We start from the raw sequence: 19,493 nt of genomic DNA, 5'->3' as shown, positions 1-19,493 counted from the left end.
TGCTCAAATAAATTGGTTAGTCTCTAAGGTGCCACAAGTACTCCTTTTCTTTTTGCGAATACAGACTAACACGGCTGTTCCTCTGGCACATAGACAAAATGTCCCTATTTCCACCTTTTTGATAAAAAGACAACTGTTTTTGTTCAAAACAATTTGTGCATGGGGAAAAAATTCATTTTTTTTCTGTTGGCGTTGGGCTCTTGGGGCATAGTCCAAAATAGCAACATTAAATTCTGCCCATTTTAAGTCCCCTTGTATTTCCAAATGGAACAAAATACTTTTCATTTCCTGAACTTGCTGGCTGGCTTTCCTGTGTGCTGTTAAACAGTACATTTGTTTCACCCCAGACGTGGTTGCAATTCAGTAATGAGTAAAGAAGTATTAGGGCCAGATCCTGAGTTGGTGCAAATTGTGTAGCTCTGTTGAAGTCATGGAGCTATACCAACTGATGGCAGCTAAGGATCCGTCCCTTAATTTTTACATGCTGACTTAGAATTTTATTTTCTAAATGATACTTGACGTTTGTTAAGACCCTAAATAGGCTCAGTGGCTATGTAACATTGTTAACTCCATACAACTAGCTTCAAGACAGTCTATAGAGCTAATATAGGGGCTGTAATTAAGCTTTTCAAGCAGGACACTTCAGCTATCAAGGTTACCTTAGCATTTTCTGTGGTTACTAGCAAAGGAAGGGAGGGTTGTGTCATTAAGATATTTAGTGTATTTAAAAAAATTTAGGTTTTAATGCAAGTGTATTGCTACTGACTGTATAAAACCATCATAGTTTTACCTGGATTTACTCACACACTTACAAGTTCATAAATAATACTTTGTAGACTTTCCATGGTTCAGAATGCCAATGGGAGACAGATGATACACTGTGCCATCCTGCAGCAATCTAATGTGTTACCTCTTCATCTCAGGTTGCTGTCCCCTGGGTATTCAGATGGTATCAGTTGTCAGTTTCTTGTGTGTTGTTTCTTCCAGCACAAGCTCAGCAAGTGGAAGATGACAGACCCAAAGCTTTGCCTGCTTTAGGGGAGCAACAGAACTCCAATAATGGCATAAGAGTCTGCGTTCATCTGGGAATCTCAGACAAAGCAGCCTGGAGGAAAAGCATTTCTGTCGAAGAAGGTTTGTTTCAGCTGAAGCCCAAAGAGTACCAGAAGGAAAAACCTCTGAGTAGACTGGCAAGAGGGAAAGACAAGCTGAAGCCACTGCATGTGAGTATCCTTTCATGATTTTTAAATCTGGTTTCTTTTCCTTTTCAGATGAGAAGACTGGGTGGTGAAAACCTCATCTAGAAATAAACGCAGAGAGGAAGAGCAAAACTTGCATTTCTCTAAATAATGTTCATCAAATGTGAAGTGTTAGGCATATGCTTTCTTATCTATTCTCTAAATATGTGGCTGAAACTGTACAAAGAATGGATTTTAAAATCTTTGCAGGGGCAGAAAATTCCCTGTCATTTTGCCTGACAAGTGTCTACAGAGATATTGATCACACAGGTGCTTAGTAGCAAGGTGCTTGTAAAGGATTTTGGATCAATTGATTTTCATGCAACCCAAAGACAAATAAGTGTAGCATTCAGGGAGGCTCTTATTCATTGTGTCTGTCTGTAAGGTTAGCGACATCTTCACTGTTCTCAGCAACTGCCAAGACTATGGAAGTATGGGTTAATTTTGTTTAATATCAGTGTGAATGCAGCTAAGCTAGCCCAACGAGGAAACTGGCAGCATGGAGCAAATATACCTGTTTTTATGGCATACCTGAGATTGAATTTATAGTGTTATGGACAATTTTTGTTTTGGCTGGTCCTTCAGGGGGTGGGCAGGGAGGTGTAAAAGAAGGTGAATGTGGGTTTGCACTTCTAGAAAGTCATTTATTCTCAACTTTCAGGAAGTGCAAATCCACATTCACCCTCTTTTACACCTCCCTGCCCACCCCCTGAAAAACCAGCCAAAACAAAAATAGTCCATAACACTATAAATTCAATCTCAGGTATGCCATAAAAACAGGTATATTTGCTCCATGCTGCCAGTTTCCTCGTTGGGCTGTACTATGTCCACTTGGATCTTTGCATGTTTCAGAAATTGGTGCGGATGTTGTAAGAACGGGGGAATCATGTAGCCTGAGTTCATTTACTATTGAAACATTTGCCTGTATTTTGCCGTAGCTCACTGAGGTGCTGTAGGGAAATACAGTGATTCATAGAACAGTATTCTTATGGAGGCTGCTCATGCAGCAGAAAGCTTGCCCTGTACCTTCGTGTACAATTCAAATGAATGCCTTGGAAATAGCATGATTTACTTGCCTGTGTCTTCTCAATATATGGCAGGTGAAACACACTATTGATGTTTTTTAATGGTGACTTGGGGATATTTCCTCTAGATCCTGACCAGGACTTTGGCAAAATAAACGTCCCCAGAGAATTCATCCCAAATCTGATACTGAGACCACTGCATATTGGGATAGGAACTTAGTCCCTTGAATTAAGATGGTCCCAGTAACCTGAGTGTTGTGAAATGAATTGATGGCCTCAGTCCAGTTCCTACTGGAGAGCTGTTCATCACAACTGGCATCATAATGGTCACCCTCTGTTGGCAGAAACGTTAAGGGCTGGGTAGTTATGGAGATTTATATACTCCATTCACTCTAAGTGGCCACTGAAGAATAGGACAATACTATATTGGTTGATCAGTGTGGGGGTAAGCTTTCTGTGCCACTGCCCACAGGTCCTAAGTTTAAACAGAACCACAGTCTCCCAGGCCATGTCTACACACTTAAAATTTCCCACTCATGCAACTCCACTGGTGAGAGCAATGTTCAGAGTACTAGTGTAGACTGGACACTGGCATTTCAACCCCCATGGTTTTTTTAACCCTGTTCACAGCAGGTTTACAAGACATGGGGTAAAATTTTCAAAAGTACCTCAATGACTTCGGACCCTATGTCCCATTTTCAGAAGTGTCTTTGACACTTGAGAGCCTAGGTCTCATTGAAAGTCAATGGGACTTGGGAGCCTAGGTGTCTTAGACACTAGACACTTTTCAAAATGGGATTTAGGCACTTTTGAAAATGTTGCCCATGTTGATTAAAATAAAAGATTTGCTTTGTGCACTAGAGATCTCACCTTTGTTACCACCCAGAAGGAGAAACAATGGGAAATATTAAGAAAAGGCCCGAGCCCAAGACCTTCACAAGTGCAATCTGCACTTTTAAGTTGATTGAATAGGAAGCTTTAAAGAAGACAGCCTGTGCCTAGAGCAGCTTGGAAAATATTTCCCTCCCCCTGAAAACCAGCTCAGTTTTTGGCATCTAAAAATATTTAGGCCTAACACTGCCAAAAACAGGCAAAAAATGACTGAAAACTGCCTTTTAGATGGAGATTTTCACTTTTCCCACAAAAAAAATAAACTATTTAAGGAAGCAAATATTTACCACATAAATTTTTGCTTCATTGAAAATCCAGTGCTCCATCAATAAAAACACCTCTATGGAGTGCTTTGGCCCACCCCTTCCTGTAACCACTAATTTTCAAAGTATTGTCCTAGCCTTTTAGTTGCATGGTTTGCTCTGATGTCCATACAGCCAAACCCCGCATTAAGATTTGAGAATGTAGCTGTTAGGATTATACACTGTATTCAATATTGGTGTTCAGCACTTCTGAGAAAATTCTGAAAAGAGTTTTTCGTTGCCTCAAGTTAACAATTTTAGTAACAATGTTCATTAGCGTCAAATATTCATTAACCCATTTGCTACATTTTAGTGGGGAGTTATTAATTGCATTTGGTAGGATGATGGATAATTAAGAAAAAAACACAGTGGAAGTTTTGTGCTGGGCTGTATATTTATCCAAAAAGAACACATTGTTAATTACAGTCAGATGGGATTGAATGCATAATTGAATAGAATAATTACCCTGTCTTCAAGACTCAGAACCATTCATGTCTTTCTTTTCCCCACCCCTGTCTTCAATATTCTCCTTATTTACATTCTTCTGATATTTCACAAATAAAGGGCTATGTGCAGTCTTTGATCTGTGAACTGGGAGTTCTGCAAATGGATCATGGGCAAAAATCCTACAGTCTATCACATCCAAAGCATGTTTGGCCTTGAATGCATGATGATTTAGTTTTTAATGCTAATCCTCCTTTATCTAGAGAGAGCATGCTATCAGATCCAGCACGTTAAGTAAGCATGATCAATGCTTGGATGGGAGACTGAAGAAACACATGGGTGCTGCAGAAATGGGATTGGTGATTCAGTAGGTGATACTCTTCTCTCTTGAGTCAGTGTTCACTGAGTGTCCCTAGCAATGGACAAGGGAACACTGTTCTTCTGGATGTGCCATCTTTTACACAAGAATAAAACTACAGTCATGATTAGAGCTTCTGCAGAGGCCAGAAGTACTGCAGAGGATTTTGAGATTCCAAAATCTGGCATTGATCTGAATTGGAACAAACCCCCAAAATATTGAAATTCTCCACAATGGAAACGTTGACAAAATCCAAACATTTTGTTTAGATTTTGGCTTTTTAAATTGTGCTGTATTATAGTATAAAATGTCATATGCATTTTTAAAAATCAAAACATAGTTGTTTCAGATAGAAATGTTTCATTCTGAAAATGTCGAAACAAGATGTTTTGACATCTTCAGAACTTTTTTTACTCTGAGTTTTTTCCAAAAAGAAAATCTGGCAAAATCTACCGGATTTCACAAAGCATTTAGATTTCTATTAAACTGCATGTTATGACAGGATATGGCTCTACTGAAGTTTTTCTGACCAGCTCTAGTGCTGACTATTTCTGGTCATTAAAGATTCCATATCTCTTTTCATAGCCCTGGTGTCCTGGCCAAATTCCAGATTAGGTAATTACGTTATGTGTACGTAAATTCCTCCTGCAGTTTCAATGGATGTGGAATTCTCCTTCATGTCCCATCCTAAACCTGTTGTCCGCTGTTGCTGGGCCCTGATGCTGTATCCTACTTCAGAAGTGGCTGCTGCATGGATGGATGAATTCAGCTCTATGTAACCATCAAAGGGGATGCTGGAGGTTGCATTAATTCACTGAGGTTATTGAATGGAAGACTCAATAGGAGGGCAAAGTAATATTAAAAATGAGTCTAAGCCAAGACTCTAAATCTCAACTCCCCATAAGTTTTGGAGGAAGGAGAAAGACTCAAAATAAGTGGCCCATTTCTTCAGAATAGGGTCAACCAAAACCTTAGTTCTGAAACCTCCCCACTCCACCCTTCCGTCAACTCTGTGGGAATTGAATGTTGCAACTCAGGTCCATCTGTAATGATAGTGAGCACCACTGCTATATTATGGACACAACTGCTGGAAAGCAATGTGGCTAGTGATCTGCATCCTGATCATACAGTTGCAAAGTTACCTCATCCCAGACCAAAACTTAGTGGCGGCATGGCTCTTGTGGTAAAATTTCTGATCTTAGTGTGCTCTTAACTGCAGCAGAAAAGTAGGATTGTAGATGTTGTCTGGAGGCCCAAGTGGGCTTGGAGCAGGTGCACCTGGAGAATTCTATTGGTATCCAGGAGACTGTCCTTATAGCACGGCATAGTAGCCCCAGAAAATCTGTATATCTGAGTGTTGGGCAATAGTGTTTTTTTTTAATCTTCGGTGGGGCAAAATCCTTTGTCAGTATTTCCAAGAAAGAGAGTTTTGCACCAACCTATTCCAGAGCATCTGTGATTAGATGACTGTCTATGGGATATTATTATTATTGTTCTATATTTGTATTTGGGTGGCACCAAACAGAGTTGAGGCCCCATTGTGCTAGGATCTGTAGGGACACACAGTAAAGGATAATCCTTACCTTGAAAAATTTACAAGAGACCATTTAAAAAAAAGGGTAGGAAGAATTGATATCTCCATTTCACAGAGGAGGAACTGAGGCATGCAGATATTAAGCAACTTGCCCACAGTCACAAGGGAAGTCTGTAGCAATCAGGAATTGAATCCAGGTCTCCTGAGTCCCAAGCCAGTCCCTTAACTATAAGACTATCTATCTGTAATCCTATATATCTACCTACCTACTTATACAGCATCCAGAGAGGCAGAGTTTCTCCACATCTCCTTTAGCCAATCACTGCCATATATGCAAAAGTCAGGTCAGAGTCTTCTTCCCCCTAGTCATTGTCTAAAATGATTAAAGCAAAGATTTATCTTTGAGTGAATTAATTACAATTAATTGCTATATTTATAATGAGAAGTTCTGTATTTTCCATAACACTTCAAGTAGAAGATCAGATTAAGAGCCCGCACGAAGGAAAATTACTTGGCGGTAAATTTTCTAAAGAATCAGCAACTTTGTAGGACCACAGGGTTAGTAATTTCTCAGCTATTAGATGAGTTTATATTTCAGGCAGGCAGTGAATAACCCTGTGAGAATGGAAGGGGTGAGGAGATCTGGCTTACTGTAAATGAAGATGAGAAATGAGATGGAAATCTTCATCTTTTAATAAAACTATAGAACATGAAAGCTCTCCGGGTTCCCAACTCTGTAAAATAAGTTACAAGGGGCCATGAAATCATCCTGCTCTTTGGGGATAAATTCACTTCTGGTGTAAGTGCTTGTGTGTACATGTGTGTGTTTCTGTGTGCATCCCTATTAAATAAAACTGAGTGACTTTTTGGACAAATAGTTTATTCTCTTAAAAAATGCAGCTTGGTGTCAATTGAAACAATTTGTGAATCTGAGTTGAATTCGGCAAATAGTTTCAGCCCAAAAAAATGAGGACTTTTTAAGTCAAAAAGTTTCATTTTATCATTTTAAAAACTAAATGTTTTGACTTTTCCTGTCAAAAGAATGTTTCCTTTAGAAATTTAGCTAGATTTTTTTTAAAAAGGTAAAAAGCACTCTAACTAAACAACATGAAATTAATTTTTTGTTATGTTTTGGATCAGATGAAATATTCTGTTTGCTCCGAAATGATTTTGATTTTTCGGTTCAGCCTCTGAACAAAAAAATCAATTGTCCATTCAGCTCTACTACTAAAATCAGTGCACCATCACTGGCATAAGTCAGTGCGTTTTCATAGAGCTCAGTGGATTAATTACTTGACCCTGGCTCCAGCCACCTTGTATTGACTAAGCAATGCAAAGCAACAAGTAAGTTGGCCTAAAGGGACAACCAGCTATTCCCCTGACACAGAGGAATTGTCAGATGACACATATCTGGTGCAACCATTTCATATCTCCCTACTCCACGCCTCGGCTCCTTTGATGGTGTATTCAGGGCCTGGTCCTTGGTTGGCTCAGCCGGTCCTTATTGCCTTTGCAGCAAGAACTTGGGCTGCTTTCAATGAGGTGGTGCCACTTCAGTGCCTGGCTGGCCCTGAATTAGAAGAATGGAAATGCGGGTCCTTGGCTCAGCCTGTTTTCCTCAGCTGTGCTGAGCGTAAACTCAATTCCCCCGAGGATTGAGCCCACAGAGCTATATTTGCTTGTGACAGGAGTGAATGTGTCCCCTTTGAAATCCAGCGAATTCCTTGGATAGCCAAAACGTTCTTTGGAAGTGAAATTGTCCCTTTACAGGCCACATTCTAAAGCAAATTCTAGCCAATTGAAAGAATGAAACAAAAGGGCCCAAACCTGGTCAGACCCCACCTGAATAAAACACCACTGAGGAGCAGCCTGGCTTTTAGTCAAGGAATCTGCATCCCCTTAGTGAGCAGAGACCAGAGGAAAATACTGAATTTTAGCAGCTGTGGGGAAAGGACAATTAGGGACAGAAAGACCTATTAAATGAGGTCTGTATGCTTATCTCAGTACAGTGCAGTAACTTATTTGTAGTCCTTGCAAAGGATGCCTGTAATTTATATAATTTGATATATTTCACACCTTCTGTCCCAGGATCTCAAAGTGCTTTACAAACCCTAATGAACTGAGTTTAACCATATCTGTTAGGTAGGGGAGCTGCCATCTGTTGTCACCCCAAATTCTATAATAGTTATCATGCCAAAGGTCTAGAATAGTTTCTATTCTGACAACTATTTCTCCTAGGGCTTTAGCCACAAGATTAGAGCTGGATGGAACAATTATCCAATGCAACGGGCCAATTTGTCAAAACCAAAATGCGGGAATGTGATGATTTTGATGAAATTCTGATGGAAACTAGGCAGACATGTTTCCAGGCCTGGTTTCCTGATAGCTTTCCCACCCAGCTCCTCAGCAGCCTTCCTGGGGGGCTGCTAGGGAGCCCATGCTCCCAGCTGTCCGCACTCTCCATAGCTTCCATACTGCTGGCTCTGGGGCAGCCCACCAGATAGGCTGCTCTGGCACCTGGACTTCCAGGATTCCCAGCTTTGGGGCACCCTAACCTGCAGACTGCCTCTGAGCTTTGCGGCTCTCCACTTGGTGGGCTGACAGGGTTCTGGGCAGCCCAGGGAGCCTTGGGAATACTTTACAATGGTTGAAACCAAATGTTTCAACTTTCGCAAAACAAAATTTTGGCATCCCCGTTCCTCAGGAAATGGTTTTGTGTTGTTCCATTTTAGGACATTATTTTTATAATTTCACAATTTCCCACAGAACAGGAATTTCAGTTTCTGGCCAACTCTACACAATTCTAAAACTGTTATTTTGGAACTTGGGAATGAACAGTATAGATGAAAGCAGATGTGCGCCCAATGAACTGGGAAGGGCTGGGGTGGGGGAAGAGGCACAGTGGGGCAAAGTTAATGAATAGCGGAATGCCATGTTTTGGGCCAGAGACACCAATTTAAACTAGCTGAGGAACACCAATGACTTCAGTGAAGATGCGTGGATTTTCAGCAACAGAGAATTTGGTCCTGAGAATTTACATTTCTATGCAAAGTACATCTTAATAGCCAGTTTGTGCATCTGTCTTTCTGCTGCACTCCTTTGCTGCATGTCAGTAAGATTTAGGATTTTCAAAGATTCTGGAATGCACCTAAAATTTATTGGCCCAGCCCAATTAAACTACAGCAGACTCTTTCCAGTTATAAACTCCTATTTATTCCTCTTCCATACTGTCTTAAACAGAATTATAGAGCATGCTTTCAAACTGCCTACTGGATCTGACTGTTATTTGTTTAATAGACCAGGGGGGAGAGCTTCATGATTAAGACACTGCTTTCAAGCCTTTGATTCTATCTTATGCATCCACTCTGCAGCAGTTGAACGTATTTGTAACCTCAGCAGTGAACCCACAATTGTCTTCAACTCTGGAAAAAATCACAGTGGAAGCTCACCAGTGAGCTAGCTGAAGAGACACTCTGCAGCCTACAATTTCCTTTTGTGCTACATATTATTTTAGCTGCATGATGAAAATGTAGGGACTGCGGAACTGGCTATAAGCAAACAATTTTGTAAATGTTTTTGGGAGTTAATTGCCAAGCTTCATTTTCAGATGTTTATAGTAAATATAAGCAGGTTCCTAAGTATAATGTGATTGTGCAGCTACATACTAGGCAAATTTGATACATTGTTGTGCTCAAGAATCCTAAGATTTTTAATTTATTTCTTTTAGTTTGTCCTGATTCTCTTTTGCATTGCACCAGTCCAACTCCAATGAACTCAGGGAGACCCTATAAGTTTCTAGTCATTATGTGTGAAGAGAGCCTTCCCCAGGCTAGGAAATTCTTGCTAAAAATCCCCACCTCCGCTGCCGGCAGTGCAATTCCATGTGTGATCGCAATAGAGGGACCACTAGTGTACACAAGGTACTGGTGGTGGGCAGAGTTTTGAGGACCATGTCTTGTAGATCTACTCTAAGCACTGTTAGACAACAAAGAGCTTAAATCAGCGGTGAACCCTTTCTGTATTAAGACGCACTGGTGGTCTCACCGGTGGAATTGCACAGCTGTGCCAGCGGGAAATTTGAGGAAAACAATGCCTGATGCCAACATCTTCTAACTATGGATTCTGGCCTTGTCTACACTAAGTGCCAGATCCTTGGGTTTAGCTGATCTGTGCTCCGTGCCAAACCTGCTTGGGAGGGTGGGAATGGGAGGGAGGTGGCTATGGTTACAGAAGCTCTCCTAGGCTTCCCTCCTGTTCCTCTCCTTCCTGCCTATGTAGCCACAGGATGGGGAGAACCCATGTCAAAGCAGCATTAAATGAGATGGAATCAGGATCTGTACCTATGAGCAGATATTGACAATGGTTTCTGGATCATTGCCGAACATATTTATCCTGGCCCACAAATACAGCTTAGACTGGTCTCCGAATCATGTCCTACTGTGGGCACAAATCCAGGTTTTCTCCCCCCCCAACACCCCCCCCCAAAAAAACCACTCTCCTGTTGGTAATAGCTTATCTAAAGTGATGACTCTCTTTACAATGTGTATGATAATCAAGGTGGGCCATTTCCAGCACAAATCCAGGGTTTAACAAGAACGTCTGGGGGGGGGGGGGGAGGAAAAACAAGGGGAAATAGGTTACGCTGCATAATGACTTAGCCACTCCCAGTTTCTATTCAAGCCTAAGTTAATTGCATCACTTTAGATAAGCTATTACCAACAGGAGAGTGGTTTTGGGGGGGGTGTTGGGGGGGAGAAAACCTGGATTTGTGCTGGAAATGGCCCACCTTGATTATCATACACATTGTAAGGAGCGTGATCACTTTACATAAGATATTACCAGCAGGAGAGTGGGGTGGGGGGAGAGAAAACCTTTTGTAGTGATAATCACCCATTTTTTCATGGTTTGTGTATATAAAAACGTCTTCTGTACTTTCCACAGTATGCATCCGATGAAGTGAGCTGTAGCTCACGAAAGCTTATGCTCAAATAAATTGGTTAGTCTCTAAGGTGCCAGAAGTACTCCTTTTCTTTTTACTCTGGCATTATTTTCTGTGCTGAAACAGCAGAAGAAGAAATTCTGAAGGCTGGTTTGCATGCAGAGTTGCACTGAGTTAGTCTGAAGTTTGATTTTTTTTTTTAACTAGTGTAAGAGGATGCATTGGCACTCTCTGATTTTGGTTTAAACGTAAAGCTGAGCAAAAATTGGATTTTTCAACCCCTGGGAAATTCTCAGACTTTGACATTTATTTTTCTCCTGATTTGGACAAAAAGTTAAAATATCAAAAAAATTTCACAGAATAGTTTGAAATTTTAATTCAGAAAAGTTTTGACATTTTTGAATAAAATGAGACATTTCAACATTCCTAGATTGGAACATTTCAGTTTGTTGAATTGAATTGAACTATTTCATTTTGAGTTAGTTCAACATCAGACTGCATCTGCCCAAAGTGTCTGACGGGAGTTGTATCTTGAGGGCCGAGTCCCCTTGTGTCTCACTGAGTCAGGCTTCCTGGCCAGACTACATCTCCCATAAAGCACCACAGTTATGTAACTTACCTGTTGCACCATGCTGCCAGAGGATACACAGCTGAGGACATGTAATCCAACCAAGAAGCCCAGCCAACAGGACTTTGGAAGTTTGTGCATAGACAATCCTTGAGTTTTATACTCCTCTTTCCAGCACCTACCCACTGTGCTCCCTCTTCCCCTTTAGAAGTATTGGATATTCCACACCATTTACCCACAGATCTCCAGTCTTCCTTTCCAAGACTCTTACAGACTCTACATTGGTATACATTTTATCAGTATTTTATTGTTTCCATGCATTTTTAATATGGTCTTTGAATGTTTGAGCCAGGGGTTCAGCAAACCATGACAGTGCAGAAGATGGGTTCTTCTGCATAAGTAGAGGTTTCTGATGTATGTTTCTGAAAGAGGCCTGTGGGGAATTGGAAAACTTGTTATCTGTTTAGGGCCTGACCTTGTCTCTATTGATTTTTAATGATGCCAGACCTGAGCTTAATGGACCCATTAGACAATAATAATATTGTACAAGACCAAAACAATTTCAATTCAATCAGATGCTTTGTCAATGTCAAAAGAAACTACAAACATCTGGATTTAGCCCGGTCAACAGCTTGAAAATCTTGGCGTGTTGCTGAAAATAGTAATTATTCCAAATGTTACCTTGTTCACCCAACACGCAGAAGAGGTGCTCAGTTATTGCAGTGATGAGCACAATATAAAAACCAATATGGAACAGAAAAGTTCATTTAACTATCACTGTTTCAGGTGCTACTTTAACATTTTTACATACATACATTTTACCATTCAACTACTCAAAAAAAAGAAAAAAGTGTCCACACAATCCCTCTAATGATTCTTCTTAAAAATCACAGCAAAATTACTGCATGATTAAGTATTGAGGACTAAGTAGTTTGTAAGGACATGATTAAACAGTGCAACAATAGCAAAATGTTAAGTGTTCTGTCAGTTATATGTAGTTCTAGTGATGCTCTGGTAAAGTGCAACTGCAAACTCTTTTTTGTTATTGATGGTTGTTTCATTATTATTAGAAGCCTTTGTGTGATAGGACTCAGAAATGTCTTTGCAAATTATTTATGAACAGCTGCTGAACGGGTTCTTACACTTCAGCAAAAATCAAAATAACAAGGCCTGTCAGTGATTATGAAGTGAGAGTCTGTAGCTTAATCCTAATTAAAGCTTGTCAAAACTTCTAGGTTTGGCTTTGGGAAATTTTTCAATAGTACGGCAGGGTGGTAGATTTTAGATAGTCAATATAAAAGCTTATGGGTAACATTTTTGTGTCTAAGTGACTTAGGAGCCTATGTCTCAAAAGTCAGTGAGGCTTAGGTGCCTAAGTCACTTGTGCCCTTTTGAAACCTTACCCTGTACCTCATATGTTGTTGTTTGCACTACACTAGTCTTTAAAGCCAAGATCATGGTCACATTGTTCTAGACACATAAGAGATCGTCCTTACCATGAAGAGCTTGCAGTCTACATCAACATGGCAGACAAGAAGTGGGAGACAGGAAATATTATTATTCCCATTCTACAGATGAGGAACAGAGGTACATAGAGATTATGGGACTTGCCCAAAGTCACAAAGCCCTGGTCTACACTAGGACTTTAGGTCGAATTTAGCAGCGTTAAATCGATGTGAACCTGCACCCGTCCACCCGATGAAGCCCTTAGAATCATAGAATCTCAGGGTTGGAAGGGACCTCAGGAGGTCATCTAGTCCAACCCCCTGCTCAAAGCAGGACCAATATCCAATTTTTGCCCCATATCCCTAAATGGCCCCCTCAAGGATTGAACTCACAACCCTGGGTTTAGCAGGCCAAAGCTCAAACCACTGAGCTATCCCTCCCCCCTTTATTTCGACTTAAAGGGCTCTAAAAATCGATTTCCTTACTCCACCCCTGACAAGTGGATTAGCGCTTAAATCGGTCTTGCCGGGTCGAATTAGGGGTACTGTGGACACAATTCGACGGTATTGGCCTCCGGGAGCTATCCCAGAGTGCTCCATTGTGACCGCTCTGGACAGCACTCTCAACTCAGATGCACTGGCCAGGTAGACAGGAAAAGAACCGCGAACTTTTGAATCTCATTTCCTGTTTGGCCAACGTGGCAAGCTGCAGGTGACCATGCAGAGCTCATCAGCAGAGGTGACCATGATGGAGTCCCAGAATCGCAAAAGAGCTCCAGCATGGACTGAACGGGAGGTACGGAATCTGATCGCTGTATGGGGAGAGGAATCCGTGCTATCAGAACTCCGTTCCAGTTTTCGAAATGCCAAAACCTTTGTGAAAATCTCCCAGGGCATGAAGGACAGAGGCCATAACAGGGACCCGAAGCAGTGCTCCGTGAAACTTAAGGAGCTGAGGCAAGCCTACCAGAAAACCAGAGAGGCGAACGGCTGCTCCGGGTCAGAGCCCCAAACATGCCGCTTCTATGATGAGCTGCATGCCATTTTAGGGGGTTCAGCGACCACTACCCCAGCCGTGTTGTTTGACTGCTTCAATGGAGATGGAGGCAACACGGAAGCAGGTTTTGGGAATGAAGAAGATGATGATGAGGAGGAGGTTGTAGATACCTCACAGCAAGCAAGCAGAGAAACCGGTTTTCCTGACAGCCAGGAACTGTTTCTCACCCTGGACCTGGAGCCAGTACCCCCCAAACCCACCCAAGGCTGCCTCCTGGACCCGGCAGGCAGAGAAGGGACCTCCAGTGAGTGTACCTTTTAAAATACTATACATGGTTTAAAAGCAAGCATGTGAAAGGATTAATTTGCCCTGGCATTCGCAGCTCTCCTGGATGTACTCCCAAAGCCTTTGCAAAAGATTTCTGGGGAGGGCAGCCTTATTGCGTCCTCCATGGTAGGACACTTTTACCACTCCAGGCCAGTAACACGTACTCGGGAATCATTGTACAACAAAGCATTGCAGTGTATGTTTGCTGGCGTTTAAACAACATCCGTTCTTTATCTCTCTGTGTTATCCTCAGGAGACTGAGATATCATTCATGGTCACCTGGTTGAAATAGGGTGCTTTTCTTCAGGGGACACTCAGAGGTGCCCGTTCCTGCTGGGCTGTTTGTCTGTGGCTGAACAGAAATGTTCCCCGCTGTTAGCCACAGGGAGGGGGGAGGGTTGAGGGGGTAGCCACGCGGTGGGGGGAGGCAAAATGCGACCTTGTAACGAAAGCACATGTGCTATGTATGTAATGTTAACAGCAAGGTTTACTCTGAAAGAATGTAGCCACTGTTTTATAAAATGTGTCTTTTTAAATACCACTGTCCCTTATTTTTCTCCACCAGCTGCATGTGTTTCAATGATCACAGGATCTTCTCCTTCCCAGAGGCTAGTGAAGATTAGAAAGAAAAAAAAATGTGATGAAATGTTCTCTGAGCTCATGCTGTCCTCCCACACTGACAGAGCATAGACAAATGCGTAGAGGCAAATAATGTCAGAGTGCAGGAAAGCACAAAATGACCGGGAGGAGAGGTGGCGGGCTGAAGAGAGTAAGTGGCGGGCTGAAGACAGGGCTGAAGCTCAAATGTGGTGGCAGCGTGATGAGAGGAGGCAGGATTCAATGCTGAGGCTGCTGGAGGATCAAACCAATATGCTCCAGTGTATGGTTGAGCTGCAGCAAAGGCACCTGGAGCACAGACTGCCACTACAGCCCCTGTGTAACCAACCGCCCTCCTCCCCAAGTTCCATAGCCTCCACACCCAGACGCCCAAGAATGCAGTGGGGGGGGCCTCCGTCCAACCAGCCACTCCACCACAGAGGATTGCCCAAAAAACAGAAGGCTGGCATTCAATAAATTTTGAAGTTGTAAACTTTTAAAGTGCTGTGTGGCATTTTCCTTCCCTCCTCCACCACCCCTCCTGGTCTACCTTGGTAGTCATCTCCCTATTTGTGTGATGAATGAATAAAGAATGCATGAATGTGAAGCAACAATGACTTTATTGCCTCTGCAAGTGGTGATCGAAGGGAGGAGAGGAGGGTGGTTAGCTTACAGGGAATTAGAGTGAACCAAGGGGCGGGGAGTTTCATCAAGGAGAAACAAACAGAACTTTCACACCGTAGCCTGGTCAGTCATGAACCTGGTTTTCAAAGCTTCTCTGATGCATACCGCGCCCTCCTATGCTCTTCTAACTGCCCTGATGTCTGGCTGCGCGTAACCAGCAGCCAGGCGATTTGCCTCAACCTCCCACCCTGCCATAAACGTCTCCCCCTTACTCTCACAGATATTGTGGAGCGCACAGCAAGCAGTAATAACAGTGGGAATACTGGTTTCGCTGAGATCTAAGCGAGTCAGTAAACTGCGCCAGCGCACCTTTAAACATCCAAATTCACACTCTACCACCATTCTGCACTTGCTCAGCCTGTAGTTGAACAGCTCCTGACTACTGTCCAGGCTGCCTGTGTACGGCTTCATGAGCCATGGCATTAAGGGGTAGGCTGGGTCCCCAAGGATAACTATAGGCATTTCAACATCCCCAACAGTTATTTCCTGGTCTGGGAATAAAGTCCCTTCCTGCAGCTTTTGAAACACACCAGAGTTCCTGAAGATGCGAGTGTCATGTACCTTTCCCGGCCATCCCACGTTGATGTTGGTGAAACGTCCCTTGTGATCCACCAGGGCTTGCAGCACTATTGAAAAGTACCCCTTGCGGTTTATGTACTCGCTGGCTTGGTGCTCCGGTGCCAAGATAGGGATATGGGTTCCATCTATGGCCCCACCACAGTTAGGGAATCCCATTGCAGCAAAGCCATCCACTATGACCTGCACATTTCCCAGGGTCACTACCCTTGATATCAGCAGATCTTTGATTGCGTGGGCTACTTGCATCACAGCAGCCCCCACAGTAGATCTGCCCACTCCAAATTGATTCCCAACTGACCGGTAGCTGTCTGGCGTTGCAAGCTTCCATAGGGCTATCGCCACTCGCTTCTCAACTGTGAGGGCTGCTCTCATCTTGGTATTCATGCGCTTCAGGGCAGGGGAAAGCAAGTCACAAAGTTCCATGAAAGTGCCTTACGCATGCGAAAGTTTCGCAGCCACTGGGAATCGTCCCAGACCTGCAACACTATGCGGTCCCACCAGTCTGTGCTTGTTTCCCGAGCCCAGAATTGGCGTTCCACAGCATGAACCTGCCCCATTAGCACCATGATGCATGCATTGGCAGGGCCCATGCTTTCAGAGAAATCTGTGTCCATGTCCTGATCACTCACGTGACCGCGCTGACGTCGCCTCCTCGCCCGGTATCGCTCTGCCAGGTTCCGGTGCTGCATATACTGCTGGATAATGCGTGTGGTGTTTAATGTGCTCCTAATTGCCAAAGTGAGCTGAGTGGCCTCCATGCTTGCCTTGGTATAGTGTCCGCACAGAAAAAAGGCGCGGAACGATTGTCTGCTGTTGCTCTGACGGAGGGAGGGGCGACTGATGACACGGCTTACAGGGTTGGTTTTACAGGGAATTAAAATCAACAAAGGGGGTGGCTTTACATCAATGAGTATTTCAGGCAGGACTTCATAGAGGGTTCCAATAAGAAATGGTGCACCTAAGTAATTGTCCTTATTGGAACAAGCAGGTTGGTCTGGCCTCTGATTGATACATGGCTAGATTTACCTCGCTGCACCTTCTCTGTGAGTGACTTCAGTGTGACCTAGAGGAATGAGTCCCCTAGACAGGGGAGGGGGGGAAGCAAATGAGTACAAAACAAATCTGGTCTATTTCTTGTTTTGATCCACTCCATCTATCTTTTACTTCTTTGGCTGGCAGCAGACGGTGCAGAAGGACTGCAAGCCATCCACATCTCATGGCTGCTTGGCAGAAGATGGTGCAGTAGGACTGCTAGCAATCAGTATCACCTGCCTGCTCACCATAAGATGGTTCAATAGGACTGACTGCAGGACTAAAGGGAATGACCTGGTCAAGTCGCTCCAAATTTAGTCCCTGCGCCCATGTCTGCCCAGGCGCTCCTGGCCGACGTGGCCAGGAGCACCTCGGACATGACGATGACGGCTACCAGTCCTATTGCACCGTCTGCTGCCACAAGGCAATGGGTTGATGCTGGTGTGTAGCAATGCAGTACCACGTCTGCCAGCACCCAGGAGACATACGGTGACGGTTACCTGAGCGGGCTCCATGCTTGCCGTGGTATGGCGTCTGCACAGGTAATTCAAGAAAAAAGGCGTGAAACGATTGTTTGCTGCTGCTTTCACGGAAGGAGGGAGGGAACGGAGGCCTGACGATATGTACCCAGAACCACCCGCGACAATGTTTTAGCCCCATCAGGCATTGGGATCTCAACCCAGAATTCCAATGGGCAGCAGAGACTGCGGGAACTGTGGGATAGCTACCCACAGTGCAACACTCCGGAAGTCGACGCTTGCCTTGGTACTGTGGAAGCACTCCACCGAGTTAATGCACTTAGAGCATTTTCTGTGGGGACACACACACTCGAATATATAAAACCAATTTCTAAAAAAACGACTTCTATAAATTCAACTTAATTTCGTAGTGTAGACAAACCCTAAGGAAGTCAGTGGTAGACTTGGAAATTGGACTCAGATCTCCTTAATTCTAGTCCAGTGCCTTAAATTCAAGACCCTTTTTTCAAGAGTGTGTTTGGGAGTGGGGGGGAGAGAAAGGACACTCTGCTAGAACAACCAGTGAACAATCATGTGTCCAGAAATTTTGTGGTGAGCAGAAAATGTGACTTTTCACCTGAATGTTGGAACGTGGTGGCAGACCGCTTTTTCATGTTCACAACCTAAGTCTCATGCTTAGCAGTAACATTATGCAGCACCTAGACTTTGTGTATCTTGTAGGCTTGAATGCAAAGTAAATAACTAAGATCAACTAAAGGGTAAAAATCTCTCACATCCCCACAAAAAGAAAAGGAGTACTTGTGGCACCTTAGAGACTAACCAATTTATTTGAGCATGAGCTTTCATGAGCTACAGCTCACTTCAATACAGACTAACACGGCTGTTACTCTGAAACCTGTCACATCCCCACAGTGGCTGCCATTTCTTCTTCTACACAGAGACTTCCCAATAATACCAGTGGGAACTCTGCACAAGCTGTAAGAAGGCATGCCACTGAAGCACAACAGATGGAAGATTTGAAATGGGCTAAGACAATGGATATACATGACGGCTTAAAAATGAACCAGCATCCTTACTCCATCAGTATTAGCAATTTAGCCTTCTTAACTGAAGCCCTGGAAACAACGGGATTAGGCATCTGATGGTGTGAATTGAGGTAGTAGCACGGAAAGCAAAGGGGATATGTCAGTTTACACCAGCTAATGAGCTGGCCCCATTGACTTTTAAACACTCATCAAAATTGCCATAGATGCAAATGTATAGATGTCAAAAGCCCATGTTAGGTTTGATTTTTTTTTTTTAAAAAGGGATATTCATGCATGAAATCAAAGGGTGCATTTTAATTGCAAAGATGGAACACTGTATTTTGCTTGTAAGAAGAGTTGACACAGAAATGAGGCAGGATGTGGCATGTGGTTCGGTGTAATCTAGAGCATAGTTTTGGTCATGGAAAATGTGTCTGGCCATAGGGGACTAGGTCTTTTCAACTATAAAAAGTCAGCATGGTTCTCCTTTCCCTTTTATGGAATTTGTATAGTCTGTACCACATTTGCATAGTATTTATGACATTAATATTGGCAATGGGAGCAGAACGGCAGTGTGGTTTTCTGGCTGTACAGACGACGGGGGGCAGGAAAACCGCAGACTCAAACGAGCTGTGACACCACATGAACTTCAGCAAGACACGCACCCCCAGTTATAGTTGCCGTTGGAGCTCTTGTGAGGCTCTGAGTTAGAGTTGAGGCTGGATCATGTTCCGAGGCTAGGTTTTGGGCAGGGGCCATAGGTGGCCTAAAGTTGGGGTTTGGGGTTGAACCCCAATTGATGGCCTATGCAAAGGTTAGAGCGGGGCCTAGTTGATGGCCCCAGGCTAGGGTTAGTGTTGGGTCCCATAGGCAGCCACAGGAAAGCATTTGGGTTGGAGGCCTGTAGACTGTCCTGAGGTAGGATTTGGGTTGGGGCCTGTAAATGATGGTGAGCTAAGGGTAGGGTTGGGGCCAGGGTTAGAGTGGGATTGTAGTCTCTGGCTAGGTTTAGGGTTAGAGCTGGATCAC

The 19,493-nt window shown here is 43.4% G+C and overlaps 1 protein-coding gene across 3 annotated transcripts in view; it reads left to right on the top strand.

Moving 5' to 3' along the window:
- ANKFN1 (ankyrin repeat and fibronectin type III domain containing 1) overlaps positions 1-19,493 on the top strand; it is a 302,026-nt gene that overhangs the window by 70,231 nt on the left and 212,302 nt on the right. For all 3 annotated transcript variants that reach the window (XM_048818066.2, XM_075119245.1, XM_075119244.1), the window contains exon 2: positions 988-1,223. The gene's annotated coding sequence lies outside the window, so the exon portion shown is untranslated. The remainder of the gene's footprint in view (positions 1-987; positions 1,224-19,493) is intronic.

Source organism: Caretta caretta, chromosome 14 (genome assembly GCF_965140235.1).
Source record: "Caretta caretta isolate rCarCar2 chromosome 14, rCarCar1.hap1, whole genome shotgun sequence".
Lineage (NCBI taxonomy): Eukaryota > Metazoa > Chordata > Testudines > Cheloniidae > Caretta > Caretta caretta.
The sequence above is the reverse complement of the archived record's forward strand: the minus strand, read 5'-3'. Positions and strand labels throughout refer to the sequence as shown.